Source organism: Glossina fuscipes, unplaced genomic scaffold (genome assembly GCF_014805625.2).
Source record: "Glossina fuscipes isolate IAEA_lab_2018 unplaced genomic scaffold, Yale_Gfus_2 1, whole genome shotgun sequence".
Taxonomy (NCBI): domain Eukaryota; kingdom Metazoa; phylum Arthropoda; class Insecta; order Diptera; family Glossinidae; genus Glossina; species Glossina fuscipes.
The window spans coordinates 49344588-49365297 of record NW_023998415.1 but is presented as its reverse complement, the minus strand read 5'-3'; the positions used below and the strand labels follow the sequence as shown (position 1 = coordinate 49365297).

General features: G+C 32.1%; 1 protein-coding gene across 19 annotated transcripts in view; it reads right to left on the bottom strand.

The window, feature by feature from the left end:
- LOC119645078 (CUGBP Elav-like family member 4) overlaps positions 1-20710 on the bottom strand; it is a 683800-nt gene that overhangs the window by 225123 nt on the left and 437967 nt on the right. The gene's annotated exons all lie outside the window — the stretch shown is intronic.

The window sequence follows — 20710 nt, the reverse complement described above, 5'->3', positions numbered from 1 at the left end:
TGGAATGTAAGTACGCGCGATTGTGTGCCCTTTTGATGCAACGAATGTCAAATAAAAGTCACTGTTTCACACACTCACTCATTCGAGCAATCCTTCCCCTTTATAAAATGTATGTTTACATACATATATGTATGCATATATAAATTTTACAAAAGTTCCATGAAAACACATTTGACTTTGTTTTATGATAATTTACATAAAAACTTTTTTCATTGAGAACATAAAAATGCAAGTGTCAAATAAAGGGCAATCAGTTTAAAAAGTACGCGAACGCTTAAGCTATGACTCTGCTATCACCTTATTTCGAATACCAATTCCAAATTTCTCTTAAATATTTTATGCAATAATAAATAACTACGATAAGATTATTTAAACGTTAACACACATACATTTATTTCGTATAGCGGTACTTCAATTAGAATTACGTCAAAGCAATGTTATTGTTAGACCACAACAGCAAAAATGGGGGGGAGAAAATGAAACTAAGAGCAGGAGAAAGTATATACATATAACATAATGAGCTTCTATGCGATATAATACCAGGATATGCAAGCATATCCTTATATATATATATGTGTACTTGATGTTATTATTTATTTTATGTTGTACTTCCCCCCTTCTTTTCTCGTGTTTCTTGGCTTTTTTTTCCTTTTTTCTTCATGCTCATGCTAGGGAATCTGCTTTGATACATTTTAAATTTTAAATTTTCAGTGCTAATTACAGCCAGACAATCATACAGGCATTCATTCATTCATTCATTCATTCATTCGTTGCATTTCAGCCAGCATTACACAATTTATAAGATACCACTTCTTGCTGTCGATGAGGATCGGTACGTTATTATAAAGCAGCACAAGCACAAAGATAAATACCATAATTGCGTAAGTGCTACATGGTAAAGGCAAATAAATAACAGGAGAAGAAAAAAGCATAGAAAAAAAAAAAAAAAAAACCAAATAAAATTAATAAATAAATGAAAAAATACAAATAATTATATCTTACATGTAATACATACCCAGCAAATACTCATACACATACTCAAGTATTTCTTCATAAAAATTCATGGATTCATGGATATACATACACAAGCAGATAGCGGCTTTGTCTTACCGCATTTTTGTTGCCTGCGGCGAGCATAGGGGAGAAATTTTTACTATGCAATATTCTATGAACATAAACACGCGCGTGTTAAAACAAAACTTTTTAATATTGTTCCCGATTGATTGCGGCTTGACTAGCTTGACTGATTTGATCGACGTTATTAATCACTTTAATTGCCGTAGCAAAAATTTCTAAAGGTTTCAAAGTCTGATAACGACCTCTGTTTTATTATGAAATAAACCAATACAAGGAGATTTACGACGACCCCACTTCTCTATTTCTTCACGGTAAAACTTTTGGACCATTACTTGGACTAGATTTGATGATTATTCAAACTTGAACAGGTCTATTATTAGCAATACATTATGCGGTTGTATTTAAGAGCAAAGCATATTTGTGCGAGATCTCAACAACGATTTATTATCCATTACGAACTTAACATGAGAATGGAGTTTCATTTTTTTTCCATTTGTATTTTTCTTTATATTGGACGAGATATTTACTATGGTTCATAATTGTTTACACCCATGTGATTGAACAGCAGGAATGATTAACTTATTTCTATAGCCTTCATTGGGCATTTTTTAACTTGTAATCTTCACGTAGGCTTTCGAATCTAGCCTGATTGAAATTCGGATAGGAGATAAGAGATAGGACGATAAATAGACAGACTCTATATATCTAAGTCGATTCCGCGATTCATTAAAGTTATTCCAGTGTAGGTAGATTTTATTGCGTATTCTCCAGTTTATTTGTGTGCATATGCGTTACATGCGGTCCACTGACCACTGCCCCACTCTCTATGATGCGGATGAGAAGTGCAATGGAATCACTTATGATTTCGAGTTTCCAAGTGAAACACCTATCGCTTCAAATAACTTAATATATTTGATATGACTTGACTTACTTCACTGACTTTGACGGCTTCCACTGACTATATTTATCCTCTACAGATAATATCATTAGCCGAATATAAACTAAAATATGATTTAATTGAAAATCACTCATGCTGTTAGACGATCAAGCATCAAATTAAATCAGTATTTGTGCTGCAAGCACTTGTACTGCTGGCGTGCAACACATATGCAATCTTATAACTAATTACAATGAATGAATTGGAAAAGAAGCACTACATATCTTAGCCGGAATAAATATGTAAAAATTGTTATGAGCGCGAGTTTATCCGAGTTCGAACCAAAAAGAACGTGAAATACTTAGTTAGTTATATCATATATTACTTTTAAGCGTATTAGCGGACATAACGAAGACATGCGGTTTCCATGCGCATGACATTGCGGTTTCCAAAATAACTTGAGGTCCTGCTAGCCTAGGCATACTAATATCAATATGCTCCAATAACGAATTTCTCAGTCGATGTTAGGGAAACCTATGACTTTCAGTTTGCTTTCATACGATAAAAGAGATAAGGCGGAGTCTGATTCAAGACCAAGCAAAGCAAATAATATAAACAAAGTCAAGAAGGTCAACATGGCGTCTATAACTAGGATGGCAGTCAATAGCTGGGTAGCCATGTTTTGATCTAACTGTAGATGTATACAGGACTTTTCGTAGCAGTAGGAGTCGTTAAAATCTGCAATTACAAAACTTTCTTGCGTTTTGTCGTGTCCGTCTGTCTTTCTGCTCTGCGCTCATTTCAATTATTTTCGTTTCTTTTTTTAGTGTTGTTGCCCCATTTTAAGATATGAAATATTTAAGGTTGCAATTACATTTGACGTTAGATCACCTATGTTAATTAAACATCATGTCCTTAAGGAATGAATTTAAACTTTACTTTACTAAACTTTCCAGATTATTCGCACAGCACAGAGGTTGAATGGAAATTATTCGGAACAAGATATCAGCCCAAGCTATGAGAGAATACATGAGACAACCGGCCTGATGGAAATTTAAATTTTAATTTTTCGAAACGAAGTATGACATATTAATATTTTCCTCGAATAAGAAAACGAAAAAAAAAAAACTTCGCTTTATCTTATGATAAATTTTTATCTTATCAAAATCGCCAGCAAGCTGAAAGGACTTGTTCGTCTTTTTGTTTTTCTGGAAATTTCGATATGTTTAATGAGATTCTTCAAAGTATTCATTTTCGAGGAAACGGACTGCAATCGATGAAAACTGCATCACATACGCAAGTATGTGATATATAAAAAAAGTCCTGAGTCTAAAATTGATGATGACTTTAAAAAGTCACTTGCCTTAAAAATGATCGCAACCGCCGTTATAAGCGGCCGCAGTTAACGAAAACACTTTCCGCCTATTGGAGTAATTCACGGCTATGTTCCACATAGAGACAAATGTACAGGACTACAGGGCAGACAAAATTATTATAAAACTATTAGTTTCTTTTGCGTAGCCTTAGCTCTTTAGCAAGAGAAGCGATGTAGAAGTGCATTTAAGTGTTTAAAGTTAGAAAAACAAACGCAGAAAAAAAATAAATAAATAAATAAGAAAATAAGAAATAAACGATAACATATTCTATATAAGTGTACATGTGACCTTTGTATTAGTACCGTTGAAGGGTTTTTTTAAAGGCAAGTAAAAACTTTAAAGTATTTATTTGACAAGCAAAAGTCCTTCCACATCAGAGAAAAGAAAAAAAAGGGAACGCTTTTGAACGCCATCCATTAAAGGATCTGACCCTGGCTTCTGTTTCCGGTCGCTCTCTTGTTTTGTAGGATAATGCTTGATTTTTATTGTTGTAAGTCAGTTCTTTCGATTCTTATTTTCTACTTTTCTTTTTTTTTATTTTCATTTATTTATTTTTATCTTTATTTTCATTTTCATTTTGTTTTTTTTTTTTTGCATCAACTGTTCATTGTTTACGTTTGGGTTAAAGCCGCTTTCAATATCATCACTCATACGTGTGTGTACGTTGATGTAACAGTTTTATGGACAATGTCATGTGACACAAAAACTCATGTGTAGACATAAAGATTTTTGTGAATATTGCTGTTGTTGTTGTTGTTGTTGTTGTTATTGTTATTGTGTTTGTTAATGTTCACCACCCACTGGGAGCTTATGACAGCTAAAAGAGACGTGTTGAATGCCTGCCATGCAGGCGAACATGCAATAGCAGCAATAACAGCCGCAGCTATAGCAGCCATAGTAAAACTGACAGTAGCAACAAATATTTCAAATAACTGGCCATCGTTATGGGTTGCAGTTGCACGGGTGGGAAAACGGCTTATAGAATGTTAGTATAGTTTATGAGTTATATAAATATAAGTTTGTGTTGCTATCTCTCTAGGTATTTGAATCCATCTGAACACAATGCACCATAATATTTTGCAGTTTTTAGCAACGGTCACATAGCATAGTATTCTATACAAATGATGTACGAAAAATATAAAATGCATTGAATTTTGGTTGTTATGTTTCTCGCAGCGGAAGAAGGTAAGTGTAAACGGGTCAGTGTTTTTAGCTCCCAAAATAACAACAATTGCTTGTGCAAAAAAAAAAAAAAAAAAAATGTGAAAAAGAAAAACAAAAAACATTCTTGTCGTTGCTGTTATTGTTGTTGTTGTTGTTGTTGTTGTTGTTGTTTTTTAATGTTTCTATGCGAAATATGTCAGAAACCATTGTTGTGTGTGCCAGTGACGCTGGCGTTTTGAAAAATACTCTTCTGCTTTTGGTTGCTGTTGATGCTTGGGATGAAATATCACAAAAATAACTAAACTTACGTATACGGACGCAAGTAAACATGCTTGCATGCCCAAGAGTGTATCTATGTGCGTGTATGTGTGTGGAAATGTCAGTACGAAACATAAACACCAGTTAGACATGTATGCGTTAAGCATACAATATTAGTGGCGAAAGCTCTCACACTGCTCAAACAACAACAATAACAATAACAACAGCGGCAGCAACAACAGCAAACGGAGTTACAATCAGTGTTGTGCATAGAAGGAAAGAAAGCGATGGAATGGGATGGTCTTCTCGAAAAAGCACACATATGTACAAAATAGCAGCTAGAAAAACTTGCAAATAAACAACAGGGATCGAATATCATGAAGAGCTGCTTAGAATTTTTAAAAGGTTTTCTATAGTCCCCAAACGGGCTGGACGGAGTTAGTTACGCGCTCACTACATCCATCCCCCTACCGATGCCGTACTATGTTAAAATTCTATGCATAAAGTATAAGGAGAGGCATTTTTAAAGTGCCAGGATTTGTGTTATTTTTGACATAAAATTACAACTACTAACATGTTTGGGGTGTGTCAGCAGCAGCAGTAACAACAATAACAACAACGTAGTTCAGTCGGGTGAAAGAAATATTTATATACACATTGAACTATAAACGAAATAAAAAAAAAAGAAGAATAATAATAATAGTAGCCAGTTAGATGATCTCATTGGTAGTGGTGCAGTAGTATTGTTGTATGTGTATTGGATTGTTATTTTTGTTGCTATTTAATCTTCATGGTAACTATGCATTTTGACATAACAACAACATCAGCATTTGCTAAATTTAGTTTCTTTTTGCCTTTAGCTTTACAACAACAATAAAAAAACAACGAAAACAACAGAAAAACATTTATATTGTATTTCATAAAGTTCAATGCTTTTCAAAGCAGACTGACCTCATAAAAATACAATTTTTCTTTATTACATCTCCTTTCGTTCGTTGTTCAGTAAATGAGACTTGCTATACAGATTTTCGTTGTATGTTGAGTAACCATCAATCATATCAAAGTTATTGCTGTTGTTTGTTATGTTATTAGTTGCTAGTATGTTTGAAATTTGTGTGTGATTTCTGGTCTGTGCTCGTTTTACTTTAACTTTGAAATTTACTCTTTTTTTTTTTTGTTTTTGTTGTTTAAATGTATTTCTGTTGATTTCTGTATTAAGGATAAGTGTTGGTGTCTGGTTTTGATGGTTACTTAAAATAAAGCTGCTTTTTCTCATTTTTGCTTTTGTATTTTGCTCAGATGAAATGCGAACTTTTTGGGTACTTTTCTGATAAGCAACGAATTTAGTTAAAAAAAAAAAAAATGTTAAAAAGCACTTTCAACATTTTCAATATTTCATTTCAAAAAAATCTCTCTACCTCTCTCTCTCTCTCTCTCTCTCTCTCTCTCTCTCTTTCTCTTTCTTTCTCTAATATAAGTGTGGTCAATACTCGGGGTGAACTTCTGTTTTATTTTTCTAAATCTACAAATATTGGATGAAGAAAAAATTTCTTGACATTTTTCTGAATAACGAGTGAGAGATGGGTTGGACACGTGTAACTTTGATTGTACAAATCCCATCCATCCAAATCATAGTTAAGTGAGCGAAAATCGAAGAAAAAACAAAACATTTTGCGAAAGTAGTTAACATTTTTGAAATAGTATCCAACGCTTCAACAAAAGTGATAGCGTTCTTGATCGGTTAAATTCGTTGCGGTTATATAATGCGAGAAATATTTTATTAAAATTTTTGTTTTGTTCGTTTCGAACATTTTTTCCTGGCAAATTTGATTTAACAAGTAAAAAAAGCCAATATTGGATTTTTCGAACTTGAAACGGGGAGGATTTTGATTTGTTAAAAAAAAAAAGAAAGCAAAGAAAAGAAAAGAAGGGAGCATTTTTGTCTGGCTCTTTAAACGAAAAATATATGAATTAACGAAAATAAATTAAATACTTTCTGTGCGCCGCAGTTTGAAAGTTCCAGTGATGAAGACGTGTTACACGCGGGGAAATTCTCGAAATTTTAAGTATTATGAGCACCATGAGCATCTCATCTATCGTTGCTACGGAACTGAATGTATGTGACTAGAAAACACTGGGTAATGTAATTTTAGTTCGTAAATCGACGCCGAAGGGAAATTAAATTCTTGCTGTGGACAATGAAAAGCGTGTCGCACAAACGATTGCACAGCCACGATTCAGGCAACGAAAGATGGAAGCAATGTGACAATTGATAGATTCGCGCAACTTCCAACTGGTACCCATCAAAGTTTTTCTTTATAGCGTACGCATTGGATGATGTACTATTAGCTTATAATATGCACGTGAGCGGCACATTCAATAGATACTGCAATCTATTGCTGGGTGCGCGTAAACCTAATACTTTCTTCCACTTATATATATCGCACATTTGTCTTCGAGTTCCGATGAAATTGTAAAAACAACCTCGTTCAAGCAAAATATCAAATCGAAGATCGTTTCCCATATAAATCTATTGTAATCTTCTTCTTATTCTTACACAAGCATAGCAAGCAGGATGTATGACGATTTTCGTCTTTTCCTTACGACCAACATAGTGTACCGATTATCACGAGCGATCGTTTGAAAGAAAAAAAAAAAAAAAAAAAACAAACCGCAAGGGTGTGCATGTTACACAAAACACTGCCATATGTAATTTTCATTAAATTTTATTTGCGAAGTGTATTAATAAATGAGGCTAAGGGCAATGATTTTAAGATGAGGAGAATGAGAAATAGATGTGGAAAAGCTACAAAGTGCTTGAAAACATTTTTGATAATAAAAACGGATACATTTTTTATGAAATTTTTATATTCATACAAGCGACTATAATTATAACCATATATTCAAGGAAGAGCCTTTTCATTTGATTAAATTGCATATGAAAAGAGAGAAAGTTGAGCGTTTAGCAAAATGAAAGACAAAAATAATAAATTTACTCAATTCCTTGCGATAATTCAAAAACGTGTTCACATTTTTCTATTATGTATAAGTCAGAGAATCGAAATGAAACGAAAAATTTCTCCCTAAAAACCATATTGCGTTCATTATATTCTCTATGGGATGAAATCCGATCAATTTTTAAACGAGGCATCAGAAAGCCTCTACTTACTCTGTTGGATGCGATATTAATTGCTAGCTGGATACAACACATGGATTAACAATAGCTGGGGGAGGGATTTCTGCAAAGACTTCATTACTTGATCTTACATATCTCTCGCGAGGCGCCCGAGGACAGGATGGTTGGGGCAAAAATTCGAACTTCAAGTCATGCAAAATTTTAGCATTTTAGTTGTCGGTTTGCCTTGCATTGTGTGAGTGTAAAATATTTGGAGAACACCTTTGACTGACTTATCCTTGCTTTAGAATCTTGTCGAGTATCCCTTGCAAATTTCAAGAAAACTTTCAAGGTTTTCTTTTAATGCGTTCTGGTATAGCAATCTCTACGCAATCTACACACAAGGCGTAGAGGAATTGTTCTTTTCGACGGGGAACGTTTGCCATGCTGAGTTCGTGTATGTCAACTCACTTTTTGCGCATCCGTTCACGAAATTCGAATTCTTTGATGCTTTCGACTAGTAATAAGAGTAAGGCGTTTAACACCGCTTCAACATGCAAACAAACGAACGGTATAATAGGAAGTTATGACCGACGTCATGTGATGTTCAGCATTTCTTAAAAATGAAATGGAGTTCTTGTCAAAGACAGATAATATCTATGCGTTAGTCTCGGGTATTATTGACCGATGACTTATTATTAGTGATTCTTTTAAAGAGGGCTTTGAATGTGTATGAAATCTTTAAATTTTCATTTTCCCAAAATATTTCCTTAGCGTTTCATCCCTTGTCTGTTAGGCAAATAAATTTTGAAATGCTCTTCTCTATGCTCGCTCCATATCGTGTTTTCTTGATAATAATATATATATATATATAGATTTGTAGCTGGTAAACTATAGTTAAGATGTGTATCTGTGACAGCTATTATAAAACAACAATAATAATAATAATAATAATAATAATAATAAAAGAAAGAACAACAACAAAAACAGTATTAACAACAATAGCAATAACAACGATGTCATTGACAATAATGATAATATGATAATGAAAATACTCGCCTGGCTGCTTGCATACAACACATGAAACAATATCGAAATACGCCAAATGTGGTCCTGATTACAAATACATTTATGCACGCTTATGTGTACATTTAGCGTATACAATAACGCAACAATAATGCAATTTTCGATCTTATCGCATTGTATCAGCTTAGAGTACATACATACATACATACATACATGCTGCACAATGCAACACAATTCAATTTCAATACCACTGAGTGCAGAATTATGGTTTTGCTCTTACTCTTCATAAAACATACCGACATGCCAGTACTATGCACTTTTGTAAAGAACGTAAACACACATACACATACAATTTTCCTTTCCTTTTTTATTTTATTTTTTTTTTTTTTCTATACATATCATTTGATATCAATGCACTCATACCGATAAATGGCCCTATATAGTTTTTCACTAACACGGGGGATCCATTAACTAAATGTGGACTATACAATACGTTCGCATACACAAGCCACAATACAATTGTCATAAATTATAGCAAAATTCTATATAAGAGAAACAAAAAGAAACAAAAAAAAAAATTAAAAAAAATAAAAAAAGAAGCAAATAAATAATAATAAATAAATAAAATAATAAACGTGACAACCTTATGAGTGGGAGAAATGCAATTAGAAAATTAAAATATTAATTGAAAATTGAAATCGCACTTCAGTTTTATGGCACGATATAGATATGAAAAGGAAAAAAAAACTATTTAACGATAGTCACATAACAAATCGATAAGGAATGTAAATAAGAGTAACATAAGAGATTTCGGGAATGAGGTGAACGATTACTACATAACAGTTCTCGCAGGAAGTACAAGGCAGAAGAAGACACAATGAAAATTTTTGCGAATGATATGATATGCGTAATTAGACGAGTTGCTTGATTCATTTGTGAGACTTTGATCCAGAATTCGGAGACTTTCATATATGTAATTATTTCTTTTGTTTCTTAATTTATTTTATTTTGTTTTTATTACGGGCTGCAATATGTTTAGCCATACAGTCTTAACCCTGCTAAATGGTTAAACTGCGTACTGTTGAAAAACGTCATCGACCAAGATCAAAAGAAACAGTTTTTTTTGTTTTCCAAGGCCTAAAATTATGACGTCATAGTAAGAAATATATCACTCAGAAGAAAGCAAGAAAGACAAAGTCATTATTATGCAATACCTTCACATTCGAAATCGTTAGATAGGCAAAGTTTATTGCCGCTTTGTAAATTGTTGCTTTAACACAATCACATTTTTGCAAATTATTGTTAGCAAGACATTGTGCAGTCAATTTTCTAATGTTTAAGAGACCAACTCAAGCAATGTATAACGTTAAACCTTGCCATGTAAAGTTAAGATTGTCGGGAAACTTCTTCACAGACATCTCGCTGTGGATTGAACTAAAACGATGTAGAAAATCAATTGAAAATTTTGGTACAGAATCCGAAACAAAGAAACCGACTTTAAATTGGCATTTGTACTTAAGATCCCCAAAATTACTGAGCTCAAAATTGCAACGAAAAACGGATTATATATACATATATAATAACTAAAGAGAGTTAAATGAAACATTTCTTAGCATTCCTCTATCATCATGTTTTTGTTCCCCCCCCCCCACCATTTGTGGAACAGGGTGTATTAAGTTAGTGCGGACGTATGTAACACGAGGAAGGGCTTAAGATAGATCCATCTTTTACTATAACGACCGACTTAGAATCATAATCTGAATTGATCTAAGCTTGTCTGTCCGTCTGATGCCCTGTCCAAGCTTTAGCAACTGGTGATGGAAATTGACCTATAATGGTAAGTTCATACGCCTATTTTTGGAATTTGCCCTATGTAGGGATTAAATTTGTTTGATCCCGCTGCCCTGCAAATACGCGCATGATCCTTATGCCTGTATAGAGAGACGATAAGAGATGTGCTCTATAATAAAAATAAGAAGTGTGTTAGGGTATTTATTATATATGCAAAATAAAAAGATTTAAGGCATTTTTGTATTTGTATAGAGTCTATTAAGGATGTGTCGACAGAGGTCGCAGTTATCGAGAGAAATAGGGCAGTTCTCCCTTTGAAATAGATATAAAGCAAGGAAAACTTTTTTTTTTTTTTTGCTTTCTTTCTCTTATCATAAACTTTAAACTAATTTTTGCTGAACATGAAACTGTCATCAAGGTAGACAGACAACTTTCTTGGATACATTGTAAACGTAAAAATCTTTTTGATGTAAGAAAATCAAATATTTATATTTTGTGCTTATTTAATGCCCTAACAATTTCAATCTATTGATGGCGGCACTCTTCAATAAAGTTCGAGTAGTAGATTTTGGTATAAAATTTTCTTCCTCTCCTATGCCGCACGATGCCGTTTATTTATTCCTTTCCTTTCTGTGTAATTCTTATGGTTGCAGCCTTATAGATTAACGCTTGAACTTTTGTCGATAGCAGTAATGAATAAGTGCTTGAAACGAATTGTATTAAGTGGTAAAGAAGATGAAAAGGAAAAATGAACTTGATTTTTTTATTAAAGAATTTAAGCTGATTAAGGAGAATATTTTCAAATTTTCTTTTTTCCCATTTTTGTTCGAGAAGACATCAGAGCTTCAATCGTCACGGTTTTAATGAACGAATGTTTGTATTTTGATCTTCCATATAAAATTGATGACTTTACAAAATTTTTAACACAATTTAAAAATTGTTTTTTTTTTTTTTTTGTTCCATGGCAGTGAAAATGAATTTACAAACAGTTGTCGTCGCTTAACTTGTCAAAAAACCATCGCTCCAAAAGAAGAGATTTTGACTTATTTTTTAATTTTTCTTTTTATTTTTTATATTTATTTTCTCAACTGAGATATCAAAATTCTATTACGTAAGCAAGAAGTTATAGACGATTTGCGCTGAATCTTCTCCACTAGCATTATTCATATGCAACGTACATCGTTGAGCTATAATACATAACATATCCGTAATAAGTAATATCGTAAAGATCGTATATCGCAAAAGTTTCATATTGTGTTCTTTAAAAATTCGTTTGGACTAAGTTTTTAAATATCCACCGCCAACTCTGTCGCAATTCAAGTGTCAAATCTCATTTTTACATAAAAAAAAAAAATAAACGCCTCACAGATAATTGTACATTTTGCAACCTCTACTTATATAATGGTACATAATTGTGCGAGCGAACTGTTGCCCCGACTAATGAGTTTTTCGAACTTGACAGGAAGACTTATTAAGAAAAAGCTCAAAACGAGCTAAAAACCTATGGTATTGGTATCACACCTTAGACAAGATAACACATTTTACATTTATTTTGTAATAAAATATTCATCGAACTAAATAGAAATTTGTTGATGACTTACATTCAAGAAATAGGTAAGCAAAAGTTATAAAGGATTCGAGACTCGAGACCCATCTTTTATTATACGATGAATTCACAATCACTTTTTGAATCGATCTACTCTTGTCTGTCCGTCTGTCCGTTTAATTTTCTTGTCTTTCAGGTCACAATCTTTGAGATAAGTTGATGAAATTTGGAAGGCCGACATGTTTTGGCCCAAGCGCGAATGCTGTAACACCTTATTTTGAAAAGTCGTTACACGAATAACTGTATTAAGCCAAATTTTGTAGGGTATTTAATGTTAATTTTTGCATAGATATTTTGTGTGTATATGGGTATTTAAGTTTAATACTATCAGCCATATAAATGAATGATCTATTAGCTTATAGAAGAACATTGAAACAATCGAATATTTAAATGAATGATGCGTACGAGTAATCATATTAAACAGTGCTAAGTTGCAAAGTGTGCTTCATCAAATTTGAAGGAAGCGGAGAGAATTATAGTAGACATCTATCAAATTGAAAAGCAATGAACTGTAAAGACAACCGTGGCAGAAGAAGCAACAATAACATTTATAATAATAATAATAATAATAATAGTAAATGGGAAAGGAGAAAAAAAATTTCTTTTCTCGTCTTTCCTATAAATAGATTTTATTTAAAAAATTGTATTTGCTTTAATTTTTCACATGATTACACTTTTAAAAAGTTTTTGAATTAATCGCTTATAAATTGTGAAAATCGTTCGAAAGTATGAAAACAATGTAGATATACATATTTTTTGGTTTTACATATATATAAATTTTTTGGTTTTTTTTTTATTTTTGATATCACGCAAAAGCTTATGAAAATTCTTTCTTTTTACTATTGGTTTAGTTGATAGCTTGAACCTTCTAGAATACGTGGAATAAATTTTTCTCTTGGAAATTTCGAGCTCTTTCCCAAGCGCTTCGATAACGATCCCTTTGTGAGATGAATCGCTGCTGGAAAGTTACGACTTAACATTGTGGCCTGTTGATTTTCTAGCATTTCTAAGAGAAAATCTGTTTGTCAGCCATGCTGGCTCCATCATGGATCACCTTGGACTAGATATGAGGCTAAGAGTTATTTCGAAGATTTCAATTCTTCTATCAATAGTATGGCGCGATATTTATGAATTCGGCTATAGTATTATCTATTTTCTTTGTAAAAAAGGCACGCACTTTCGAGCAAAAAGCCGTCAAGGAAAGGAAATTAAAAAGAAAAAAAGAAATACATCAAAATGAAAGGAAACTTTTATGATGCTAGGGCTGCAGATTAATGAATATAAATGAGAGAAAAAATAAAAAAAATATGATCAGAAGGGACGTCTGTAATGCCTTTCCAACTTATGGAAGCGGCTTATTTGTTTTAAGAGACAATTTTTGAAAACGGCACGCGGCTTAACTCAAACAATTTTCTTTGTACATTCGCATTAGAACGGCATTCTCTGGAGAATTACATACAGATACATTCGATTAGTTAATCCAGGTATTTTTTATTAGCATTTTACTTGGTCGAAAACTGAACTTTTTTCATTCACATATTTGCCGACCACCCAATTGCCAATGTTTGAATCTAGGAATGTAGATTAATAAATTTTTTTTTTTTTCTAAATTTAAATCAATTACCCTGCCTTGGGAAGATTGCTGCAGCTTTAAGATTTTTCAATATTTCTCCCCTTTTCGAAACGATTTGTTTTCTAATACTTAAATCCGCATCTAATGACCACCGCATGGATTATTATAGTGCTACCTTTCTTTCCATCCAAACAAAAAAAAAAAACAAAAAAAAATAGAAAAATAAAATAGAAATGAATAAATAAATATTGTGTCCCATTTCTCAAGTAAAGATGATTTTTAGTTTGTAAAGTAAGCGCAAACTGAACTGTGGCCTAAAATTATTATTATTATTATTATTTTTTTTATATTTTATTTTATATATTAATCCTCTCAAAAATGTGAACAAGGAGTTTTTTCTCTACCGTTTATAATGAGAGTAATCTTTTTTGTCAGCACACAAGCATATATAGAAAGAAGAAAGATTCTTGGATAAATAGATAGCACATATCAATCGCATATGCGATTATAACCTAACCATTATGTTATGTATTATTAATGCAAGTCCTTTAAAATGATGATTGGCCTTTCATTTTTCCTATACATCTCTCTATATAATCATTTCCAATTGAATTTTGCTTTTTGCAATCTTATCTGTTAAGAGAGATTAAAATGAATGTGTACCTTTTCCTTTCCAATTCCTTGCTATTATACTTACCACAAATATATATAAATACGTATTTTTATAACTAGTAAGCTTTTATTACAAAATCCTACTGATAGGATTTCCCTTAGATAAGAGCTATTAAATCAATAGAACATATTTTGTTGCCTCCCATTCGAAGGATATATATATATATATATATATATAAATATATATGTGTTCGCTATCGTAGATAATTGAATTGAAAAAAATTGCGAATAATCAATCGAATAATTTTATAGCTTTCGTCTAAACACAATTATACAATGTATATATATATATGTATATATATATATATATATATATATATATATATATATATATATATGTGCCTATTATATTAATTCATAGAAGTTTTCAAGATTAATGAGGTTTTCGAAGCAATTGACTTTCACTGCGAAAGATTTATATATTTTTAATAAAAGTCGCTACTCGACAATAGCATATTATGTATATCGATCCATGTGCATAATTTATATAAAAAAATCTCTGTGTAATATATATTCCCCGGGAATGACACATAAATGTGTCACGTCTAACAAAATATTTTATATTCTGTCATTTATATTACATGCATACGAGAATACACACACTCACTTTATTTTGTTTATGGTATTTCAATTGTAAAAAGCGGACGGTGAGACGTATATGAAAATTATATGAAAATTTGTTTCTGAAATACTGAATCTGAGTAGAAATATTTTATAGGGATATACTCATAACAAGTTCTGTCGTATAGTTTTCATGTACTTTGCTTTAACACAAAACCAAGAGATTTAATGTGATCTCCAACAGATGTATGATGAATGTCTGACTCTTCTGCAATTTCTCGACTTAAATGTGGAGTATTTTCCCACATGGATCGCAACACATCATTATCGATCACTTTTTGGAAGCTCAGATCCCCGGAACGAAATTTGCTAACCCATCTTTGACAAGTACGAACATTTACAATATCTTCCCCAAGTACCGCACATAAATTTTTACATGCAACCGATGCGTTGCTTCCTTTTTGGAATTCACATAAAATGCAGTGTCATAAATGCACTTTATCCACTGATATGCTTTTCACTTTAAATATCACAAGTAAATGATGAACGGTAAAAAAAGGCTCCTTTTATATTCTACGGCAGCTAAAAAAACAAAAAAAAAAATCCGAATGATTCACTAGTCAGATGTTTTTTTTATTTACAAGAACAATTACCAGCCTATATAGAATACGATAAAATTTTCCCTCCAACCTAATATATAGCACGCACAGATAAAATGAATGCTATAACAGCCACGATTCGACAAATCGAATCTTTTTCAATTAATCAATATTTACATTATAAAAGAAAGTTATTGTATATACAAATGAATGAAAAGTAATTCGCCTCAAAGTTGAAGTGCTATAGCCCTTACGTTCGTCACTGTGTTAAATGTTCATCCTCTTAGCCCTATGGCAACTCTTCTCTCTCGTCGAAAGCGAGAATTTCCCTATGCTTTGCATTTAAGAGAGACTTAAACGATATCGTGTGGAAACCAATGATGATCACAGTGCACGCGTGCTGACGGAGATTGTTATACCAGAACGAATCAAAAAAAAAAAAAAAAAAAAAAAAAACCGGTAATTATTTAAGTAACGCATGTTCCGCTATGTTGTCGTGTTGCAAACCGGTGAGTAAAATGCTAAAATTGCATGACCTGAAGCTCGAATTTCTGACCAAACTATCGTGTCCTCCAGATCCAGTTATTGGTGATTGTTAACTCAAAAGGTTGTTACGCGTGAAAAGAGTGAGATCAAGTACTGAAGTCTTTGCAGAAATCCATCCCAGGAATTATTGACCCATGTGCTGCATCCAGCTAGCAATTAATATCGCATCCAACAGGATCAGTAGATGCTTTTTGATGCATTGTTGACAAATTGATGGGATTTCATCTCATAGAGAATATGATGAACGCAATATGGTTTTTAGTGGGATATTTCTCGTTTCGTTCCGATTCTCTGACTTATAGATAGTAAAAAATTGTGCCTACATTTCCGATCATTCCAAGAAGTTGAGTGCATTTTTTATTTTATCTTCCACTTTCCTAAAGGATTATGTTGTTCTTCTTTTAAAGTCATTTTAATCAATCAAAGTCTGGCGGTGATATGAATTCACGTTTTCTAGTTAATCCAAAATCAGTCCAAATCAAAGCTGAACAACTTTTACTTTGCCTAACTTATGTTCGATTTTCTTATATATAAGAAAAGAGTCTAGAGGCTTAAAATACGTTCAAAGGTATTTTGCTCTTTATGATGTCCATTGATTCTAGAACTTTTTTTCGGAAAAGGCTTAGGACTTGTCGCCCATTTTCTGCGATTGCTTCTTTTCTTTCTTCATCAACGCATGACTTATTGATAAAGTTAGTTGGACGAAATAAATAGATAGCATAAGAAAAAACTCTTTTCCTCTTCAAACTCTTCCAATTAAATATATATAATAAGCAACAAAGTATATATAATCCTTTGAAGGTGGATGAATGTGCTTTTATTTTCATATGTAATGAGTTTGAAATATGTTTTTTAGTCGTTTTCCGTTACTTAATATCATTTTCATCTATTGCGTTAAAAAATGCGCTCGTATGGCTGGTACAGAGAGAAATAATGAAAAGCTTTTCATACCTATCAACCAAACTCTTCAATATGAAGCTTGTAGTTAATATGTTATTTTGGTTATCTAAGAGGATAAATGCCTATATACAGGTAGCATAAGATATCTTCGTTATATTCGATTGAAAAAAATAGTTTCTTACATTAAAAAAAGAAAAAACTTTTGAAAATTATTAAAAAACCAAAAAAAAATTTTAAAATAACAAAATTAAACATTATGCGAATCCGATTTTGAAAGACCTCTGACACTAATTTGTGTTAAACCAAAAACTAATCTCTCCGAAATATTATTTTTAGAATGATCCTTTCGGTATTTATAAACGGGCCCCTGATAACATTTAAGAGATTATCTCTTACGTACGATATCTACATCCAATACTATACGATATTTGAAACCGTGCGATATGTACATCTGAGCTCTTAATATATAACCTTTGTCTGTGTAGCGGTCCATGGAACGGATCATATGGTTTTTTAAATCGAAATGCATAAAAGTCAAGACAAGATTAAGAACAAAAATTTTAGACCACTATTATTATGTTCGGAATTAAATTTTTAAAAAAATAATTGTGATTATATATAATCACAAAGGCAGACGGACGGATATTTAGCTGAACTAATGAGGAATACGTATTCTTTAGGCATCCTCTGAAACGTATTTCTACGCTCATGTTTAAATCGGACGGTAATCCTAACATTCAATAATAAACGGTTTCAAGACGTTTACGGACACTTTTGTTTCCATTAGAATAATGTGTACAGATTGTGTGCATAGACTCAATATAAATGGATATAAAGTTGTTAGCAGTTACCAGAGCGATGTAATGTGATATATATATATTTTATATATATATACACTTTATATATAAATATATATATATATATATATATATATACTATCTAAAATTTGGGATATGTTTATATGAATGAGAATAATATATAAAATCTAAGCGTGACATCAAATTCACAAAAACGTCAAACCAGAGACAAGAACAAATTACTTTTTATTTATAAGAAAAACGTAGGACCCCATGCAGCATTCGTTTATATAAGACAAGGGATGTGCGGGCGAAAATCATATAATGAGTGAATGAATCTACATATAAGCAAAGAACGTATTTAAGGTAAAGAAACACCATCATCATGATGCGTTCTACGAGAATACACAGACAAAGATAAGTAATAAAAATGTAACACCGGCATCAAGTCTTGCGTGAATAAAGAAAATAACATATATATGTAGTAGGTAAACCGTCTATATATACGTATATGGGGGAAAGTGACATAAGGAAAAGGTCAGATAGAATGCTACAATATAACATGTTTACAAATATCTATATATAAATTAATAAATATATCTATATATATATATGTATATATATATATATATCATTATACATTAAGTAGAAAAATGTGTAGAGTTTTAGTTGAAATTAATGAACTCTTGCTTTGTTTTTATTAAAATTCTTACGAAAAACGAGAAAGATCAAGAAATATCGCTGACATGAAAGACCGAGATGTCATTAATGCGTGTAAAACCAAAGGCTTATAATATTTTACTCCAATAGGCTTGAAATCCTTAGCTTTAACAGACAAAAAAAAAAAAAAGAGAAAGAAAGAAATAGAGTTCAATTTTAAATGATGGGGGCAGCGAAAGGGAGAGAGGGAAGTTACTTGAATTCTTTCTTTTCGTTTTTATTTATTTATTTATTTCTCTTGTTTTTTGTTTAAATGATGATAATCAAATCCTTTGAAAGAGCCTAACCGCTTAAACCTCAAGCAATTAAACTTGTCACAATAATTGCGTTTGTTTGCATATAAGTGCCTATGTTAAGGACTTAACTTTGACTTTCTCACCACACTGCCAACTTCATGATGAGAACTAGAAAGCAAAAGGAGTAGGTGTGTGGATGTGTGTAATTTTTGCATTTAAGGTTGACTTGCAGCTACTTCTCAATTTTACAGATTTTATTTTATCTTTTATTATTATTGTGCTTTTGTTTTTGTTGCATCTTGAACAAGTTTCTGCAAATTGCGTAAGCTTAGCAATTTGGTACAAAGCTAAGACTTGCTACGAAATCTATTCAAAGAGATTGCATACGTTCCTTCTTTTTTTTATTTTTCTTTTGCTTCGTCTTCGGATAAAAGAAAAGGAGAAATCTTTTAAAACTAAAATCTTTTAAACGCGCACACGCACACGCACACGCACATGTACACGTACATGTACAAGTACACGTAAACGCACACGTACAACAACATAAATTGAAATAAGGGATCGAGAACGAAATCTGCAAAATTCTAAGTTTCAATTTTCGAGAAAATGTAAAATAAACAAATAAGAAAATAATATTCCTCTTAGAGGGCGTTTTCACTACACCCCGTCTAATAGGATTATATGAGAACTATATGAATAGTATACGATTATATGATAATATACGTTATCAACGCGATGGTAACGTATATGTATAATAGAAGATGTGTGCATTTGCTTTGTGGCGGATTATGAGCGTCAAGCAAATTATGAGACCATAGATTACTACTACTACTGCTACTACCACTACTACTACTAATAATAATACTTTCGGATAACGATATTAAAGAAGTACATTTTCCTCCAAAGTTATTGTTCAGATTTCCAGTGTAAGAGAAAAATTTCCATTCTTTAAAGTTTCCCGCAAACTTATGACGAAGTTCCCTATTTGAACTTTTTATCATTTTCGAAAGCGGGGCCATAGCAAGAACGAGTAAAAGATAGAGAGAGTATATATCGGATCGAAAGTGTGTCACTTATTGTGAATAGTTTTAGTTTAAGAGTACAAATAAAACTGAGAAATAGAAAGAATTCGCATAAAACATACAACTAGTTACTCAACAGGGATCTTTAATGTGACAGACCTGTGACAATCAAAATGTGAATAATTTGGAATCGCCGTAGAAGCGTGTACGCATCGTATCACATAATGGAACAAGATCGCTTTCGCCAACGAGCGGGCTATTTATTGAATTTCTTAAAAATATGTTATTCGAAAATTATTATGTTATTCAAGTGTTAAGCGCTGAACATTGATCAGAGTGTTTGTCTTGGACTAAGGCTGACATGAGAAGTTTTCGCCAATTCTTTACTCATCGGTATGTAGAGTTTGAAGGTATTATGTCGCTCGAATAGAATAGAATTAATTTAACATTTTACATTGTGTCTCGATCAAAACATGAAGAATATCTGATTATGGTATTTACATCAATGAAATCATAAGCAAAAACATATAAGACCAGGGAGGGAGTCTGATACGAACAGTGACGCCGCATTAAAAGAAACTGAAATTTCGAATAAAATTAAACGGACGACAATTTCTTCAAATAGAGTAATAGAGAAAGCATAACAGAAAGATACCTATAGATAGCTATTGTACATCAGCAGGAAATTATTGCAAAAAAAAAAGGAAGTGTTTTCACGATTAATTCTCATTCTTCTTAGCTGCACATATAAGCCTTGGTTTACGAATGGAATAGAGATATCGTAAAATTTTCTT